Here is a 17,339-nt window from a genome sequence, read left to right as displayed (position 1 = left end):
AAATGCATCTAGACTGTGAGCTGAGCTACGACCCCATGCCACCCGGGGAGGGGGAAGGATTTTCTCTCCCAACACTTTCTTTTTATAGGGAAGATAGCAGTGGCAGCAGCAGCGCCCACATGGTATCCGCCACTTTCTAGGACTCACAACCCAGAGGTACGAGATTGTAGTGACGTGGTGCATAAGAGATCATGGGATGGGGGTGTTACCGGCACGCCCTCGGCCCAGATGAGATCCGGAGCAGCTGCTTACGACATGGCCCCTCTGCTCCTTAAAGACTATGATCTGGGAGGTCTACTAACCCATTTTGGCACCCAGAGACTTATAGAAATGCATCCAGACTGTAAACTGAGCTAAAACAACAGAAATCCAAAACCTATAATCTTCATTTTCAGCAATGGAAAACAAACTATCAAATGATTCCTTTTCAGCAGGTTTGATTGTTGGGGGAAAATTCCAAATAATAATAGTCAGTTTTCTGTTGAAATATTAAATGTATCCAAAGTATAGAGAGAATAAAGTGAAAATCATTGGCTACTCAGGTGCGGGGGTGGGTGGTGGGTGGGAGAGGGGTATATTGGGGTTCTTGGTGGGGGAACAGGTGCACTGGTGAAGGGATGGGAGTTTGATCATTATATGACTGAGACTTAAACTTGAAAGCTTTGTAACTTTTGTCACAGTGATTCAATAAAATAAAATAAAATAAAATAAAACTGCTAGGATCTGGGGGGGAAAAGGAAAAATAGGTTCCTAATGTACTCAAATAAACATATAGCTACCAGGTAGAGGAGAGAAGCAGAGGAGAAACCAAAGAGCTGAAATCATGAAGTCTCATCTTTTTGAGTCTTAGAGTCAGTTTTCTGTGAAAGTACCAGGGATACTTCACTTTCTTGAGTTAGCATTTGCTTTATTTGTTAATCCTTTCACTTTCAACTTCCATAGAAGCCTGTAGTTGTCAATTTTAATGCTTGTATTGTGTTTAATCTAAGATACTAAAGATAGAAGATTTCTCTGACTTTTGTGGGCTGGAGTGATAGGACAGCAGGTAGGGCACTTGCTCGCACACAGTCAACCCAGTTTGATCCCCAGCATCCAGTATGTTCCTCTGAGCCCAACTAGGGGTAATTCCTGAGTGCAGTTCCAGGAGTAAGCCTTGAGCATTGCCAGATTGGCCCCCAAACAAAAACAAACAAAAAATATTCTTCTTGCTTTTTGTAAAAGGATCAGCTTCTTCCATAGAAAGCAAGACTTTAAAACATTCTCGCAACTTCAGTAGATTCTATCCCAGAGACACAAAATATACTGTACGGTCAAGTGGAGACACAAAAACAAACAATGAAGAACCTATTTCTACATTTATGGGATGAAACATATCACTATCAACTTGGTAAATACAGATGTCTTTATAACATAATTTTTAAAAGAAGATGGAAAGGATGAAAGGGAAGCAAAGAAAAGTCATGTCATATAAATATGCTTCTATAATATCGACTACTTAACTCATTTTTATACAACATTTCATAGAGGGACATGAAAGAGTGTTGCAAAAATACAAAAGAATGATAAAATTTGAATGCTCTCTGGGGAGTAATACTGCATTATTCCTACTACTGTGTGTGGGTGAGATTAAAGATTGCTTTCCCAAACAATATGGTCATCAATAATGGATTTTTAAGCCAGTGTCTTCCTAAGACAATGACTCACAGGTTACTCACAAGCAGGAAGATATGACTTAGTACGTGGGCCACTTCCTGCCAAGTCTCAAAAGGGCGCTTGGAGTCTGGTTCCGGCACTGACTTCTGGTTTCAAAGCATGTTGACATTGATTCTCTTTTTCCCTTGACTCAAGTTTCAGAAGTCAAGTTAGCAGAAGGCCAGAACAGCCTCTGTGTTCTCTGAGAGGCCGGCCTTTACTTTCTGTGATGGATAGGATGGACCAGGGAGCAGTAGGCATCCTGTGTATGTTGATGCACTGATGTTTTGGGCCAGAGGCTAACAGCTTTCCTGAAGAAGTGGCAGAGCAGAGAACAGAAGCTTCCAGATGCCATGCTCAATCTTCCAAAGAGCAAACGGGTGGGTTTTTGCACCCTTCAGGGTCATACTGAGGACAATTCAATGAGAAAACCAACAAAAGGACAGGGAAAGATTTTTCAATCCCAAAGCTGCTTATCTGGCAAAGAAGGGCCAGAATCAACGCTCAATACCACATGCTGTCAGGAAAATGCCAATTAAGACCTCACCAGGCCTCTTTTGACACCAATTAAAATAATTCCAACAAAAAATATAGCAGCAAACGCTGGAGAGGATGTGGGGAAGTTTCATTTTATATGCATTGCAGGTGGGCATGCACAAAATTCCATTCATTCTGGAGGAAAAGGTGGCACTTACTTAAACGGTAAAACAAACTGAACATATATTTCCATATAACTTAACAGCCATAATCCAGAAGTGAAAATTTCTTATCACTAAAACCCAGCACACTAATTGTTAGGGACTAAATTACATCTTCCTCAATACTTAAGGTGTACCTTCAACCTCCAGGATGATTATATTGGAAACTAGGTCACTTAAGGAGCTAACTATGGTTAAATGAAGTCATTGGGGGTCACATCCAAGAGGACTAGTGTCTTTATCAGAAAAGGAAGAGACAATTTGGATTCATGGTCTCCCTTCACTCTTTCCTGTCTCTCTCCCACCTTCCTTCCTTTGCTTCTTCCCTCCCTCCCTCCCCCCCCTCCCTCCCTCCCTCCCTCCTTCTCTCCCTCTCACATACACACATACACACACACACACACACACTCTAAGAGACTACATGGAAAGACATTCAGTAGGAATTGTCTACAAGCCAGCAAGAGTGGCATCACCGCCACCACCAACCAACCCACCAGCTCTTTGACCTGAGTCCTCTGGCCTCGAGATCCAAGAGAAATGCATTTCCATGGGTGGACATTCCTAGTCTATAATATTTCCTGACATGTTATTTGGAGTTGATTTATTGGTCTACTAGACAAAAGCTAGAGACATCCAAAGCTTCTCTGGGTGAATGGCTCATGCTGTTGTGGAATATTACTCAGCAACAAAACGAAATTAACTATTGATCCAGCACACAAGTTGGATGGTTCTTGAGGCCAGTGTGTTGGGGGGGGGGGAAGTCTCAAGGGGATGCTGTCTCTATTGCTCAGTTTCAGTAATATTCTCAAAAGGAAGAAAATTAGACAAAATACAGACCAGAGGTTGCTAAGGGTTAAGGAAATGTGGATGATGATAAAAGGGGAGGTGGCAAGAAGGGATCCTTGTGATGGGAGGGTTCTGTGTCCTTATGAAGGTGATGGTTAAAAAATACATGGCTGAGACAAAATGGCACTGAGCATGCTCACGGCTGCACCAATTTCAATATCTTGATCAGAACAGGATGGCAGTTATGGAAGATTTAATTATCAGAGGGGAGCAGGGTAGGGGTCTACCCAAGAGTGCTACTCTGTCTTGACAGTTTCCAACTATTATTTCAAAACAATTGTGTCAATTTTCCCAATAATTCTTTATCTTAGTATCTTGTCCTAATTGTTTCAAACTTAAAAATGGTACAAAATTAACATAAAAGTAAGGTTACCCAGATGACATTTATTTCAGTACTTTGTTGTAACCTGGTACAGCCTTGCTCCTGTCCGTGCTTCTGGTGGACAAAGTTACTGAATCACCATCGAGGGCCCCTCTGCCACTTGTGTCTTTGTGTTCTTTCTAGTCTTCCTCTGCCCACACCCACCCCACTGCTCCCCCTTTGCCCCTTCATTCTGCTGCCAAAGTCCAAGGTCTTGTTTGCATTGAGACCAGACTGATGACTGAAATGACCGCATCCCAGCTTTAAAATTTATGAAATTTATGAGAAACTAATTTTCTATCCAGCAACATGCTGTAATCGCCTTAACATACATGATGCTCTGTAGCATACATGTTGGTAAGAGGAAACTTGTTGACACCTGGGGAGTTTATTTCTCCCAATCTCACGCCGCAGTTTGGAAAGACTTGGAGAAGCCCATGACTGGACTAAAATGGACTCCATCACTGGATTTGGGCCGTGTGTGTGTGTGTGTGTGTGTGTGTGTGTGTGTGAGAGAGAGAGAGAGAGAGAGAAAGAGAGAGAGAGAGAGAGAAGGGGGATCTCATTTGGATTGTTGGAAAATGGGAGAGAGAGAGAGAGAGAGAGAGAGAGAGAAAAGGGGGATCTCATTTGGATTGTTGGAAAATGGGATTCATCTCATCATGGTGTGTGTGGTCTTTGTGGATCAAACAGTACCACCATCAACAGGCCCCACCACCAAACCTCCGGAACTGAATAAATTATCAGTAGTGCTTCCAACATTTCTGAGTGCACCTCCCTCAATGAGAGAGGTGGGGGGAGGGTAGGAGGGAGGGACAGACACAGAGAGACAGAGAAGAAAGTAAGCATACCTTGACATTGTACATGGCAGAACAATGAAGGGAAATGACAGTGATGATGACTAACTAACATCACTTATTAAATGTTTATGACACGCCAACTCTTCTAGGGACATTATGCCCACTATTCCCTTTATTATTTATATTAATGCAACCCTGATTCATATTGAGAGTTAACGGGGTTCCAGCATTCTGCTTTGCTGAACATTATTTCATTTAGCTCCTTTTGCATCCACAAGAGAACAGAGAAGTTGAGAGGGGTCAGGTAATTTCCCCAGCTTCATTAAAGCAGAAAGGGAGAGCTCAGAGTTCTTTCCCAGGCAGAAGACTTGGCAATCAGATTTGCTCCAGGCACTATAACTTCTCTGGATGCACACAATGGGGGGCGGGGGTAGGATGAGCTTCAAGCCAAAGGCTGACTCAGCATCTGGATTCTTTTTCTGTCTGATAAAGGTGCTGGAGAGAGAATGCCTAAATGTCAATAAAGAGTGAACTGGCCAGGGGAAGGGTAGAAAAGGGGACATCCCCAGTCCACCTGCTGTCCTCACCCTGTCTGTCACTCAGTAGCTGCCTATAGAAGTGGAGTCTGATTTCAGTTCAGTTATTGATGGAATTGGGAGAAGGGCATATCAGACGGAAGTGTATTATTCATGTCCCTGAGAAAATACTGTAGAGGAAATTAGAATTTCACTAGACATAAATATTTCAATAAACACCTTCCTACTTTTGTTTGGAAAACTTTCTAATGTAAAGGATTTTTAAAAGACTACAATAGACACCTATTTTCTTTGATCTCAAATTATTTGAGGACCCAGTATAGACCACTGTCTCCTCTCCTCTCTGCAGATACACCAAAAACATCCAGGGACTGCACAAGGACATATCCTAATGCAATAGAATGTTCCTGTTATAACAGAATGTCTACTTCCTGGTAGGGCAAAGACCTACATGGGAAAGTGACAGGAAGTGGCCCTTGGTACTCAGGGAATTTCCCACAGCTCTGGGAAAATTCAAACTGCTCAGAAGTTTGATTTGAGTGGAGAATAACAGAGACTGAGATAGAGAACAAAGGTTTGTAACTGCCAAGCAGGGATGTGGAGTACACGTCTGGAGCAGGGGGAAGTGGAGAAGATACAAAGAGTGTGGCTGGGAGGACTTGGAGGGCTGAGGGCTCAGGAAGCTGAAAGGGATTTGGAATGGGATGTGACAGCCAGGCTAGGACGCTAGGACGATCAAAGGCAGCAGAGAAGCCGAGGTCACAGACCCCATCTCCCACAGGTCCCACTGGCCATGGAGACTGTCGGCAATTCTCAGAACTTGCCTGGGACCCCACTTTTTCATCTGAGTAAAATAGTTGGCATCAATTGGGCTGAAGGGGTAACTAGGTTAGGTTTTTACATTCTAATAATAATGCCGCCTTGCATGTGTGTTCAAAGGAGGCCTCAGCTGGTTCTCCTCCCTGCTGTGAACTCAATTGAGGCTCCCCAGGAGAGCACAGATATTTTTGAGCCAGTGAAGGAGTGAATATGAATAACCATAGACCCAGGGAAACTTCAGGGGTCTTAAGAGAAACAGGTTATTAATTTTATGGTGCAATGTTTTCTTCCATTTTATAAACTAACTTTAAAAGGCATAAAGATTATTTCTGTTTTCATGTATGTCACTTCTTGGTGGCCGTGGAATCATGTAAATGACAAAACATCAGCACACACTAATGGTATCTCTACTGGGGCTCACGTTATTTAGTTTATAGAAGCAGCAACATATGGACAGCACAGTAGCCCCTCCATGCTCCATAGGATTCTGTCCACTCTTTAAGATGGACTGTCCACGAGGTGGTACTATAGGAACTGGGATCAGGATGGTGAGGGGGAAGTAATTTTGACTCCTTCTTTATACTATAGGCAAAAGTGCACTTGGGGAAGATCACAGACCTAATGGTGAATGCTAAAACACTCCAATTTCTAAGTGGAATGCAATTAAAACCAAGATCTGTAAACAGCCCCAGTGTCGCAGAACAGATGAAGAAACACAGTGAGAAAGAAGGAAAAAAAAATCAGGCAGTTTAGCACTCCCTGCGTGGATTTGGAGAGTCTCATGCTGAGCAAAGTTAGTCAGAGGAGAGGGACCGACACAGCATGAAGTCTCTCATATGTGGCATGTAGAGAAATACAGTATGGGAATAACAAATAGTCAAAGACAATCAGACCTACAACTTGGTCTACAGAACATGGTAGGATCTGGAGAGGGGAGCTTGGGAGACCAGGGTAGAAGTAAGCAGATTCTCTGGGGGACTGGCAGCTGTAACACTGGACCCAGGAACCCTATCCTTACCAGGGTAGGATAGGGTTGTAAACCACATGCTTCAAAACTAAAAAATATCAAAACATGCTCATCATGTTTATAGGACTATAAAGCACAAAGCATAAGGAACAAAACACACTGAAACTTTCAGAGGAAGAACCTTTCTTCCCAGGGTGGAAAAAAGTGCTGTTGCCAAGGTGTGAGACAGTAAGGCCACATGCGACAGAGTCAAAGAATTGGTCTACAGACTGAGCTGACCATAGCGTGCTGGAGTGGACAGGGGCTGAGAGAGAAATATAGACTGAGCTGACCAGAGGGGGCTGAAGAGGACAGGGGCTAACAGAGGGAGGATCATAGACCTGAGCTGACCAGAGGGGCTGGAGTAGACAGGAACTGAGGGAGGGACACAGGTGGAGGCTGAGGGTGGGAAGCTATGCACTGAGACCCTATCATTGACAGGACTGTTAACTGGGCAGAGTTGTTTTTCATTGTTGTCCCAACCCACCCCCACAGCAGGACTCAGAGGTCTGGTGTCCTGGCCTTTGGCAGCAGTGCTCAGCCTACCTACCACACAGGCCTGATATTTGCTACCCAGCCTGACTCAGTCCAGGGGCCATCCAGGCCATACTGGATGGTCCTGGGGGTAGAGGGAAATGGTGCAGGGATCAAAATTGACCTAGACATCTTAAAGAAATGAGTGCTCACTTTGGCAGCACATATACTGAAATTTGGATGATACAGAGATTAGTATGACTCCTGCACAGGATGACATGCAGATTCATGAAGCGTTTCCGTTTTGGGAGGAATATATAAAAGAAAAGATAGTATGAAACTAATTTCCAAGGCCAGGGAAAACAGGCCAGGAGGACTGGTCAATGGTTGGTGAATGGTGCGGGAGATGGAGGGTAGTTAGGACAGAGGAGGATCCATTATGACAATACTAATTGGAAATGATCACTTTGGACAAGAACTGAGTGTTGAAAGCAGATAAAGAGATATCTATGATAACCTTTCAACATCTGTATTACAAACCATAAATCCTAATATGAGAAAGAGAGAGAGAAGAGAGGTGCCTGCCATAGAGACAGGCTGGGGTGGGGGGGGGGGCTTGAGGGGGAGGAGGGAACCTGGGAACACTGGTACTGGGAAATTAAACAGGTGGAGGGATGGGTGTTGGAACATTGTATGACTGAAACACAATCATGAACAATTTTGTAATGTTCTACCTCATGGTGACTCAATTTTGAAAAATAAATAAAAAGTAAAATTATATGACATGAAAAGAACTGGGGTAGGCGTGGGGAAGGAAATGGCACCCAGGTCTGGGAGGGTGGGCTAAGCAATGAGATATTTGAGACAGTATGATTTAACTGTTCAAGTACAATACCAACATTCAACTCACATTGTGTTTTTCAACCTTTTTCTGACCGGGCCCCTCTGATCCTGGTTCCTTCCTGTAGCCTCCCATTCTACCAGATGAACCCAGTTTTGTGCAAAGAGTCCCATTTATGCTTTCCACCTGTGGCACTTTTGGAGTATTCTGGGGACATTAGTAAACAACATTTTAATTTTTTATTTTTTGGACTGCACCAGGGCTTACTCCTGACTATGCACTCAGGAATCACTCCTGCAAGGGCTTGGGGGACCCTATGGAGTTTCAGGAATCAAACTGAATCTCATGCATGCAAAGCAAGCACTTTACCTGCTGTACAGCCTTGCTAGCCCCAGCAAACATTTTGAGTGAAGAAGAGGGGAGGAGACTCAAAATAAATGAGTGTGTGGCGTAGGCTCTCCCATCACGTGTGTTCAGTGGTCATGTGCTGCTTCCCTTCCCTGCCTGCACCTGCTGCCAACAGACTCATGAAGGAGGGCACAGGGCCACTAGGATGGTTGGTGATCAGTTGCCCTTTATTCCATTCTCCCCGCGTGCCTGTTCCAGTCTCACTGGGCACCCCATTCCAGTCTCACACGTCACTCATTCCCAACTCCTACTTTCCCCCATGCTAGTCTCCCCACGCCCAGTCTTGCCTTAGTCTAGAGCCCAACCACCAAAGGTTGGGGGAGCTCATAACACCTAGGTCAGATAGCACAATCAACAAATGTAAAGCCCTTCCCTTCCTTCCCGGAAGCTCTTTTAAGACAAAGATCTCCTCATGCTAGAAGGTTCATTCAAGGGTGGAATTTCATCTAAGGACATACTTTTTCTTTCCTTAGTCCAAAAACAATCACCTTAGATTCAGTTACTTCTTAATAATCTTTCTAGTCATTTTGTATGGACACAGTAAGAGATATATTAATCTTATAGGGTGGCTCTTCTAGGGACATCTCGCTACAGATCCAAGACTACAGGTCTCAGGCCAGATTAGTCCTTCTTAACCCTAGCAGAATCCTTGTCCAGTCACTTATCTTTGGGGCATGACAGAATTTGTCCTCGACCATGATCTTAGCTTATAAGTTTTATGGCACTTGGCCTGTCCCATTTCAGTGCCTGCTAGCTCAGAGCTTGCCCTGGGTCCATTCAGTCCCTTTATCAGGACACTGCTTTGGGGTGCTAGGAACTAAGGGCAACTGAGACTTAAGTTGAGTAAATGTAACAGATACTCAAGAGTAAATATTATTCAGAGTCAGTTAACTCCCAAGTTACAAAAGCATAGCATAAACTGTCCTCCTGGTCTATACAAAAAAGGACATTGCTCCAAAGTAAACTATGCAAAGGACATAAGGAAAAGAGGAGAGCAATATTTCATTTCCAAATACAAATCCAGAGCTCTCTGAAGAATTTGACTTTACAAGTTATAGGGTCTGATTTGTGGATAATTGTGATTTTAGGAGGAGCAGAGCACAAAGAAGAGGTTAAAGATAAACACAGACAAATGGAAGTGCCTTGGGAGCACTGTGAATGGTGTAATCCAATAAATCTAAGCTCCCTGCAGCAAGGGAGAAAGGACGAACCAATGTTATCCTACAGAGATGAACAGTGGAGAAAATGAATAAGAAACTTCTTGGTGTGAGGTGATATCTCATAGTTGTTTTTGTCTGCGTCTCCCTGATGATTAGTGATGAAGAACATTTTTTTCATGTGCCTTTTGGCCATTTGCATTTCTTCCTTGAGAAAGTTTCTGTTCATTTCTTCGCCTCATTTTCTGATGAGGTTGGATGTTTCTTCTTGTAGAGTTCAACCAGTGCCTTATATAACCTTCATTTCAAACCCTTATCAGATGGGTATTGGGTGAATATCCTTTCCCATTCTGTAGATTGTCTTTGTATTCTGGTCGTGGATGTGGGGAGAAAGGGACCTTCCTACACTACTGGTGGGAATGCCTACTGGTTCAGCCCACCTTTTGGAAAACAATATGGACGCTTCTCAGAAAATTAGAAATTGAGCTTGCATTTGACCTAGCAATACCACTTCTGGGAATATATCCCATAGAGGCAAAAAAGTATAGTTGAAATGAAATCTGCACTTGTATGTTCATGGCAGCACTGTTTACAATAGCCAGAATCTGGAAAAAACCCGAGTGCCCAAGAATAGATGACTGGCTAACGAAACTTTGATATATCTCACAACGGAATACTATGCAGCTATTAGAAAAGATGAAGTCATGAACTTTGCATATAAGTGGATCAACATGGAAAGTATCATGCTAAGTGAAATGAGTCAGAAAGAGAGAGACAGACATAGAAAGATTGCACTCATCTGTGGAATATAAAATAACAGAATGGGAGACTAACACCCAAGAATAGTATAAATGAGTACCAGGAGGTTTGCTACATGGTTTGGAAGTTGGCCTCACATGCTGGGGGGAAAGGCAGCTCAGATAGAGAAGGAAACACCAAATAAAGTGTGGTTGGAGGACCTGCTTGGGATAGGAGATGTGCGCTGAAAGTAGACTATAGATTGAACATGATGGCCACTCAATACCTCTATTGCAAACCACAACACCCAAAAGAAGAGAGAGAACAGAAGTGGGGGGGGGGTGGTAGGGACACTGGGATCATCGGTTGTGGAGAATGGGCACTGGTAGAGGGATGGGCACTGGTAGAGGGATGGGTACACGAGCATTGTATGACTGAAATACAAGCACGAAAATATGTAAATCTGTAACTGTACCCTCACGGTGATTCACTAATCAAAAAATTATAAATTAAAAAAAAAGAAATTTCTGGTAGGGACATGAATTCCTTGAGAAGTTTGGAAAACAATTCACCTGACTCTGTAGTCAATGACTTGTTGGACTAAGTAAAGGGTTTTGGAGGGAAAAGTTATGAAGGAGAGATTGGCAGGGTACAAGGCCAATGTTTTTCAATCCCAACAGAAATGAAAGTCTGCCACCCAAATACATTTATATTCAGGCAACATTTCAACATGTGAAAAACATGAGGAATAAATGAAATAGTTTAACAAAACAGTCAAACAAAATCTAATAAAGTTTTCCCCCCAAGTGACATGGTAGCACTGTAGCACTGTCGTCCCGTTGCATGGTATAACAGGAAAATAATGTAGGTTTTATTCCCCCACTCCAATTCCTCACCCATATCTAAAAAGAGTCATTTCCTAGGTGTGAAAATTTTAACAAATGAATACTAGTTCTTTCTCATCTCTGACACATAGAGTAAATGCCCACATTCACCACAGGTCCAAGGCTAGAATAACATTTGGCATTGAGAATCCTATGGAAATCACTGAGTACTGTAATTCTCTCTTATGACTGCTAAAACAGGATGTTTAATATAGAGCAGCATGTGTTGATCGGGCTTGAATGTAAAAGAATAATCACATTAAAGGGAGTCTGAAATCAGGGAAATAAGAGCCTGCCCCTGCTCTATGTCTCAGTGCAGGACTGTGCAGTGTGGAGTAATTTGTGTTCAGCGTCGAGTTCTGGGACTGTAGGCCCCTTAGCTCCCGATGGCCACTCAGTGCCGAGGCCAGTGTCCTGGGTCTACACCCTGCCTTCTTTCTACCTCTCACCTGCTAGTTTTAACTCCCAACTCACCACCAATGTGTTTATCTGGTCACTCCACCCAGCTACCTTCCCAGTCCACGTGCATCCTGAAGTCCTACCTGAATCTAGAAGTAAGAAGGAAAGCCAGGAAGATGGGTCTGCAAGATTGGCTCCTGCCTCTACAGGCAGGGCCAGAACGTGCTCGCAGGTAGAAGTGGCAGTAGTCAGTGTGTGGGAGCTTCAGGCATGAGAGCTGCACTCACTTTACCCCAAAAGCACAGACAAACAGGGCAGGGAGGGACGTGCATTCTGCCAGACAGCTCTGTGCACAGAACCACGAGAAAACAAAGATGCTGATCATGGACACGGAGTCAGACAGCCTGACTTGTCCATTGAATTAACTCACAAGGACTCTATTATGGTGATGTGCAATTCCCGTGGTCACTGAACTATGGCTGCGTAGACCATCACCATGTGAAGAGGCAACGTGATGGACTGGCCCCCACCCCACCTGAGAGGGAAGTGAGTGCTCTGGTCCTAAGCCTGCAGCCGGAATGGCCAACTCCAATCGGGAGCCAAGTCTCTGTCCACCTTCCCAGCTCAGGGTTCACGTGACAAAGGGGTGATACATCGAGCAACTTCAGAGTTCAGGTTGTTGATTAAAATGGGACACTTAGAGATGCAGAAATGGGAGAGTAAGGAATTGTAACTAACCAGGAAATTGAGGAGAAGCCTGTAGGAATTTATTTCTAGTATTTTTAATCCACAGAGGTGTCAAATGAAAAACTACGGTTGCCCTTTTATTTCCAGCTCTTTATGTCCCCTGTGTACAGATCTTGGGAAATTTGCATTTTATGTGTTGCTAACTTATGGGGTGCACTATCATTGTAATAATACTTTAGGGCCTTGTCGGTGATTGTTTTAAGCCCAGAGAAACCGAGTGATTTTGCAAACCATCAATCTTGGAACGTGCTGGAAATCTTTTATCTTCTCTAAAATATACAATTTTCTGTTTCCACTCTGCTTTCCAGAAACCGCATCCCGGTTAGTTTGGAGTGAAAAGCCACAGACTGTGATTTGCGGCCATGCTACTTTCACCGCTTTCAGCTTTCATAGAGCAGGCTTCCGTAACTGCAAGTGCAAATCACGTTGCCAGGAACATGTACGTGCATTTCACTTAGGAGACACCTCTTTTTCCTGGAGGGGAGAGACCAGGAGGGGAGACATCCATGCCTACAGTGTTTGTGCTGGGAAAGAATCATGCCCCCCATGTGTATCAGAAGTAGGGAGGGGCAACGGGATGGTGGAATTACTTGTCAAGCATGGATGTCATTAGTGAGTGAGTTCCTGAAACCTCCCAACCAGGCAGATCTCAGGAAGTCTAGTGGCCAGCCAGAAAGGTCACCTGTATGTAGCAGCAGTCAGGGTACTCACCTGTCAGGGCACCAAATGCTGAGTTAGGGCCCGAGCCCATATGCCTTGGGAGGAATGAAGTGAAAGCCCAGTTATTTATTCCTCAGCAGCTGTTGGCATGGAGAAAGTGAGCAAGACCCAAAGGGAAATAAGAAACTCAGCAGAAGACAGAGGGGCAGGCAGTCAGAGGAACCCAGAGTGCACATCTGGGTTCCTGTGCATCCTCAGGTCCGGGAGGTCCAAGAGCATACCTGAGTGTGGCCCTGGAGACCCCTGAGCTCCACAGCTGGTGGCCCCGGGCATGCCTGGCACTGCAGGCCCCGAGAAGCACCAACTCTTCAGGCCTTTGCATGGATCCACTGGCTGAATGGACAAAACTGTGGTCCTAGGACCTCCTGAGCACCAAGTGGCTGCAGCTGCCCCAGCCCTCTCCACTCCCTGACAAAGAACACCATAGTTGATGAATAAAATAACTGAAAAGTCTAGGTGTCCATTAAATAACACTATGCCCAGGGCTGGAGGGATAGTACAGTGGGGAAGGCACTTGCTTTGCCTGAGGACCATATGGCTTGGACCCCCAGCACTCCATATGGTCCCCTAAGCCCTCCAAGAGTAATTCCTGAGTGTGGGGCTAGGAGTAAGCACTGGGTGTGGCCCCAAACACAAAATATAGAAAATGCTCCTCCTACCAGGAACCAGGAAGATCAGAAACCAAAAGCAAAGAGACAATCAACAGATTCCAGAGCTAAGATGATCAATGGGGCGATCATGTCACACATTTTGTCAGATGGAAGCACTTCCACAAAGATGTTTTCATATGCATAACAAGTGAAAAGAGTCTTAGTCCATAGACTATTTTCACTAGAGGGTATATTAAAAAAAAAGATTGAAGTGACTCTTAACAGAGACAAATGCAACACTAAGATTAAAAAGAAAATGAGTAAAGGCTTAACAGCAGAATGGAAGTCATGAAATTTAATCTAGTATAGAAACTAAAAGTTTGAAAAAGTATACTCTGTTAACCCATGACTCAGTTTCCTGAAAGACCACCAAGGAGCTGACTCAGATGCAAATGCAAGAGGATCTTTATTGACTAGCTCGAGCTAGGACTAGCCCGAGCTAGGGCCCTTGTCAGGCTCACGGACACAGCAGCTTAGGTGGAGCCAGCAAAAGCATGCGGGGTTGATACATAACAGTTATAGAGGGCATGATCGTGGTGGTGGTGGTGGTGGGGCTTTCCAGAGAATTTCCATTACTTGGTAACTTCTGATTGGGTGTGAGCTGGGGTCAGCTGCATGGCTGCTGACTGGGGCAGTTGTCAGGAGGTGGCCCTTGACAACTGCCCCCTGGTCTGATTAGATTAGATGTTCTAGCTGGATTCATGTCTGATTAGTTGTTCTAATGACCTCGTTACTGTCCTTTGGGGGGAAACTGCAACTCAATTCGGGGTAACCAAAACTTAGGCCTAATCAGGCCAGGTTCCTCACTGAGCCTGTCATGGCAGTGCCTTGGTCTCTCTATCTTTCAATACAAAAGATGCTCAGGATTAAAAAAAATGATTTTAAACAAAAACAAGATTTCAGATACTCAGGGTACTATAATGAAAAATCAACACTCATGAAATTGGAGTAGAGGAGGCAGAGAGGGGATGTCCTCAGGGGCTGGAGGGTTTGCCTTGCATGCAGCTGACCTGGGTTCAATCCCCAGCACCTCATATGGTCCTTAAGTCCCTCCAGGAGAGACCCCTGAGCACAGAGTCAGGAGCTTCGGAGCAACAATGGCAAAAAAATATATACATACATACACACATATATTTAAGGCTATAATTCTAGTGGATAAGGCACTTACCTTGCACACAGCTTAGCCTTGTTCAATTCATAGCATTGCATATGGCCCACCTGAGCACCACCAGGAGAGATCCCTTCACAGAGTCAGGAGTCAGACCCGACCACCACTGGTGTGACCTCCGGCCCCCCCCCCCGCAACACACACACACACACACCAATAAACACCCCCTCCAAACCATAAATAATGGGTTAAAACTGAAAAGAAAAATAAATGCACTTATTGTTAGAGCTGATGATTTCTACAACCCTCTCTCAACAATTGATAGAACAATCAGGCCCAAACCCAGAAAGACTACAGATAAAATCAACACCATCAATCAACAATATGCAATCAAACTTATAAAAGCCACTCAACATCAGAAGATTATGAATTATTTTCCAGCATACACAGAATATACATAAGGGTGGTCTTTTCTATAGAAGAGGATAAACACAATAAATTTGAAAGAACTGAAACTCTCCAGAGTATGCTCTGGCCAGACCAGACACAAATGAGGAATCAGCTCAAAGACAACACTGTGAAACTAAACTTATCTGAACACATGATCCAGGGGCTAACGGAAATCTGAAAAATGGAAAAGGATATTTAAAATCACTAAATGAGAATTTGTGGGATTCAGCACGTACAAGATTGAAATGAGTTTAAGATTAAATTTAAACCTTGGGGCCGGAGCAATAGTATAACGTTTGCCTTGCACACAGTCAACTTGGGTTCAATCCCCAGAACCCCATAGGGTTCCCCAAGCATCACCAGAAGTGATCCCTGAGCACAGAGCCATGAGTAACCCCTGAGCACCACTGGTATGACCACCCTCCACCAGAAAAATTAAATAACTAAAAAGAAAGAAAGAAAAAAACACCAGAGAAAGAAATAGGTGTGGTCCTGAAACCACAAATATACATACATATAAGAATTTTAATTATACTTTGTCATGCATGTCTGAATGATTCCACCTGCTCTCAGGAGCAAAGTCCACTTTGCTCTTGTGTTCATCAGCTCACTGGGGGTCTTTCTGGCCAGTGCAGTGACACTCCACCCAGATCTGCTCACACAAGTCTACTTCCCCTACCCAGGCAGTACAACAGAAGATCTTTTCCCCTTGGATTGAAATAAAAACACTTCCCCTTCCACTCCCTTTTTTAATATGTGAATGAGGCTTCTTAGGAGAGAACAGGATTATAGCTGAGAAAGACTACAGAGGAGTTTTTAGGGAAGCCTAAAGGCACCAGGAACTCAAACTAAGAATATAGCGGGCTGGGGCAATAGGAAGGCATTTGCCTTGCACGAGGTCCACCCAGGTTCTATCCCTACCAGCCCCTGAGCACTGCCAAGACTAATTCCTGAGTGCAGAACCAGGAGCAACCCTTGAACATTGTTGGGTATGGCCCCCAAAGCAAAGAAAGAAAAAAAGAAAAGGGATGTCAAATCCCTGTTACCTAGCACTTCATTAAATATTTAATGCACGTGTCACTGCAGCTACATATGGCTTGTGTCTCTCTTGTCCCTCTATCCATTCATTACTGCCTTCTTGTGTTCCATTAATATTTTTTAAAACCAACTTAATTTCAGTGATATAAAAATGTATGTAGCTATATTGCCCTATTTTCTCCTAATCCTACTGGGTATTATCCTCATACTATAGCATTATTTTTACACTATTATATTCATCAACACAGGTAATTATTGATTGGGGCAGTTGCCTTTCAGATAAAAGAAAGTACTAGTACAATAATACATGTATATATTTGCATAAACCTATCTGCCGTTACAGTTATATTTTATTTTTTCATTTAAATTTTGATAATTATTTATCCTGAACAACCCCCTTAATTATGTCTTATAGGAAATTCCACTAACAATGGGTGTTCTCAGTTTTTGCTTCCTCAGTGATGTATGCATCAGATCTTTATTTTTGAATGGTAGTGTGATTTTTATTTTTGGATATGCAATTCTTACATGACGCTCTTTTTCCAATAAAACCATGTATAAGGCTTCCTACTTTCTGAAACCTATGGTCTCTGAGGAGAAATGAACATGTAAGCTTTCTTAAAATAACTTTTAGACACTGAGCTGAACTGTTTTGTTCTGTTTCCCACTTTCTTTTCTCTTTAGCTTTAGTCTGTCTAAATAAGTTTATCTGGGAAGATATCTCAGTTTTCCTACCTGGAGTTCCTGAATGTCTTAAGATAGATGCTTGTGGGAAACCATCCGCCTAAGAATAATCCCAAGGCCAAGACAGACAGTCCCCTGGGTAAAACAAGTTTAGGTTAGACAATCAGGGCAGCAAATCAAGGATAGCATAGGAAACTCTCATGACTTTATACTTTAAGATGCTTCCTGATTGGCTGTGGAAATATCCCAGGCTCTTCTCTTAATGAGCCTGTTAAATTTTTAT

The 17,339-nt window shown here is 43.5% G+C and overlaps 1 protein-coding gene and 1 non-coding gene across 3 annotated transcripts in view; one reads left to right on the top strand and one right to left on the bottom strand.

Moving 5' to 3' along the window:
• Positions 1-17,339, bottom strand: part of GABRG3 (gamma-aminobutyric acid type A receptor subunit gamma3) — a 434,279-nt gene that overhangs the window by 308,718 nt on the left and 108,222 nt on the right. The gene's annotated exons all lie outside the window — the stretch shown is intronic.
• LOC129406222 (U6 spliceosomal RNA) lies at positions 7,438-7,540 on the top strand. Its single transcript, XR_008630881.1, has one exon. It is a non-coding gene; the product is annotated as a U6 spliceosomal RNA (small nuclear RNA).

Source organism: Sorex araneus, chromosome 6 (genome assembly GCF_027595985.1).
Source record: "Sorex araneus isolate mSorAra2 chromosome 6, mSorAra2.pri, whole genome shotgun sequence".
Lineage (NCBI taxonomy): Eukaryota > Metazoa > Chordata > Mammalia > Eulipotyphla > Soricidae > Sorex > Sorex araneus.
This window is presented reverse-complemented; position numbering and strand designations above follow the sequence as displayed.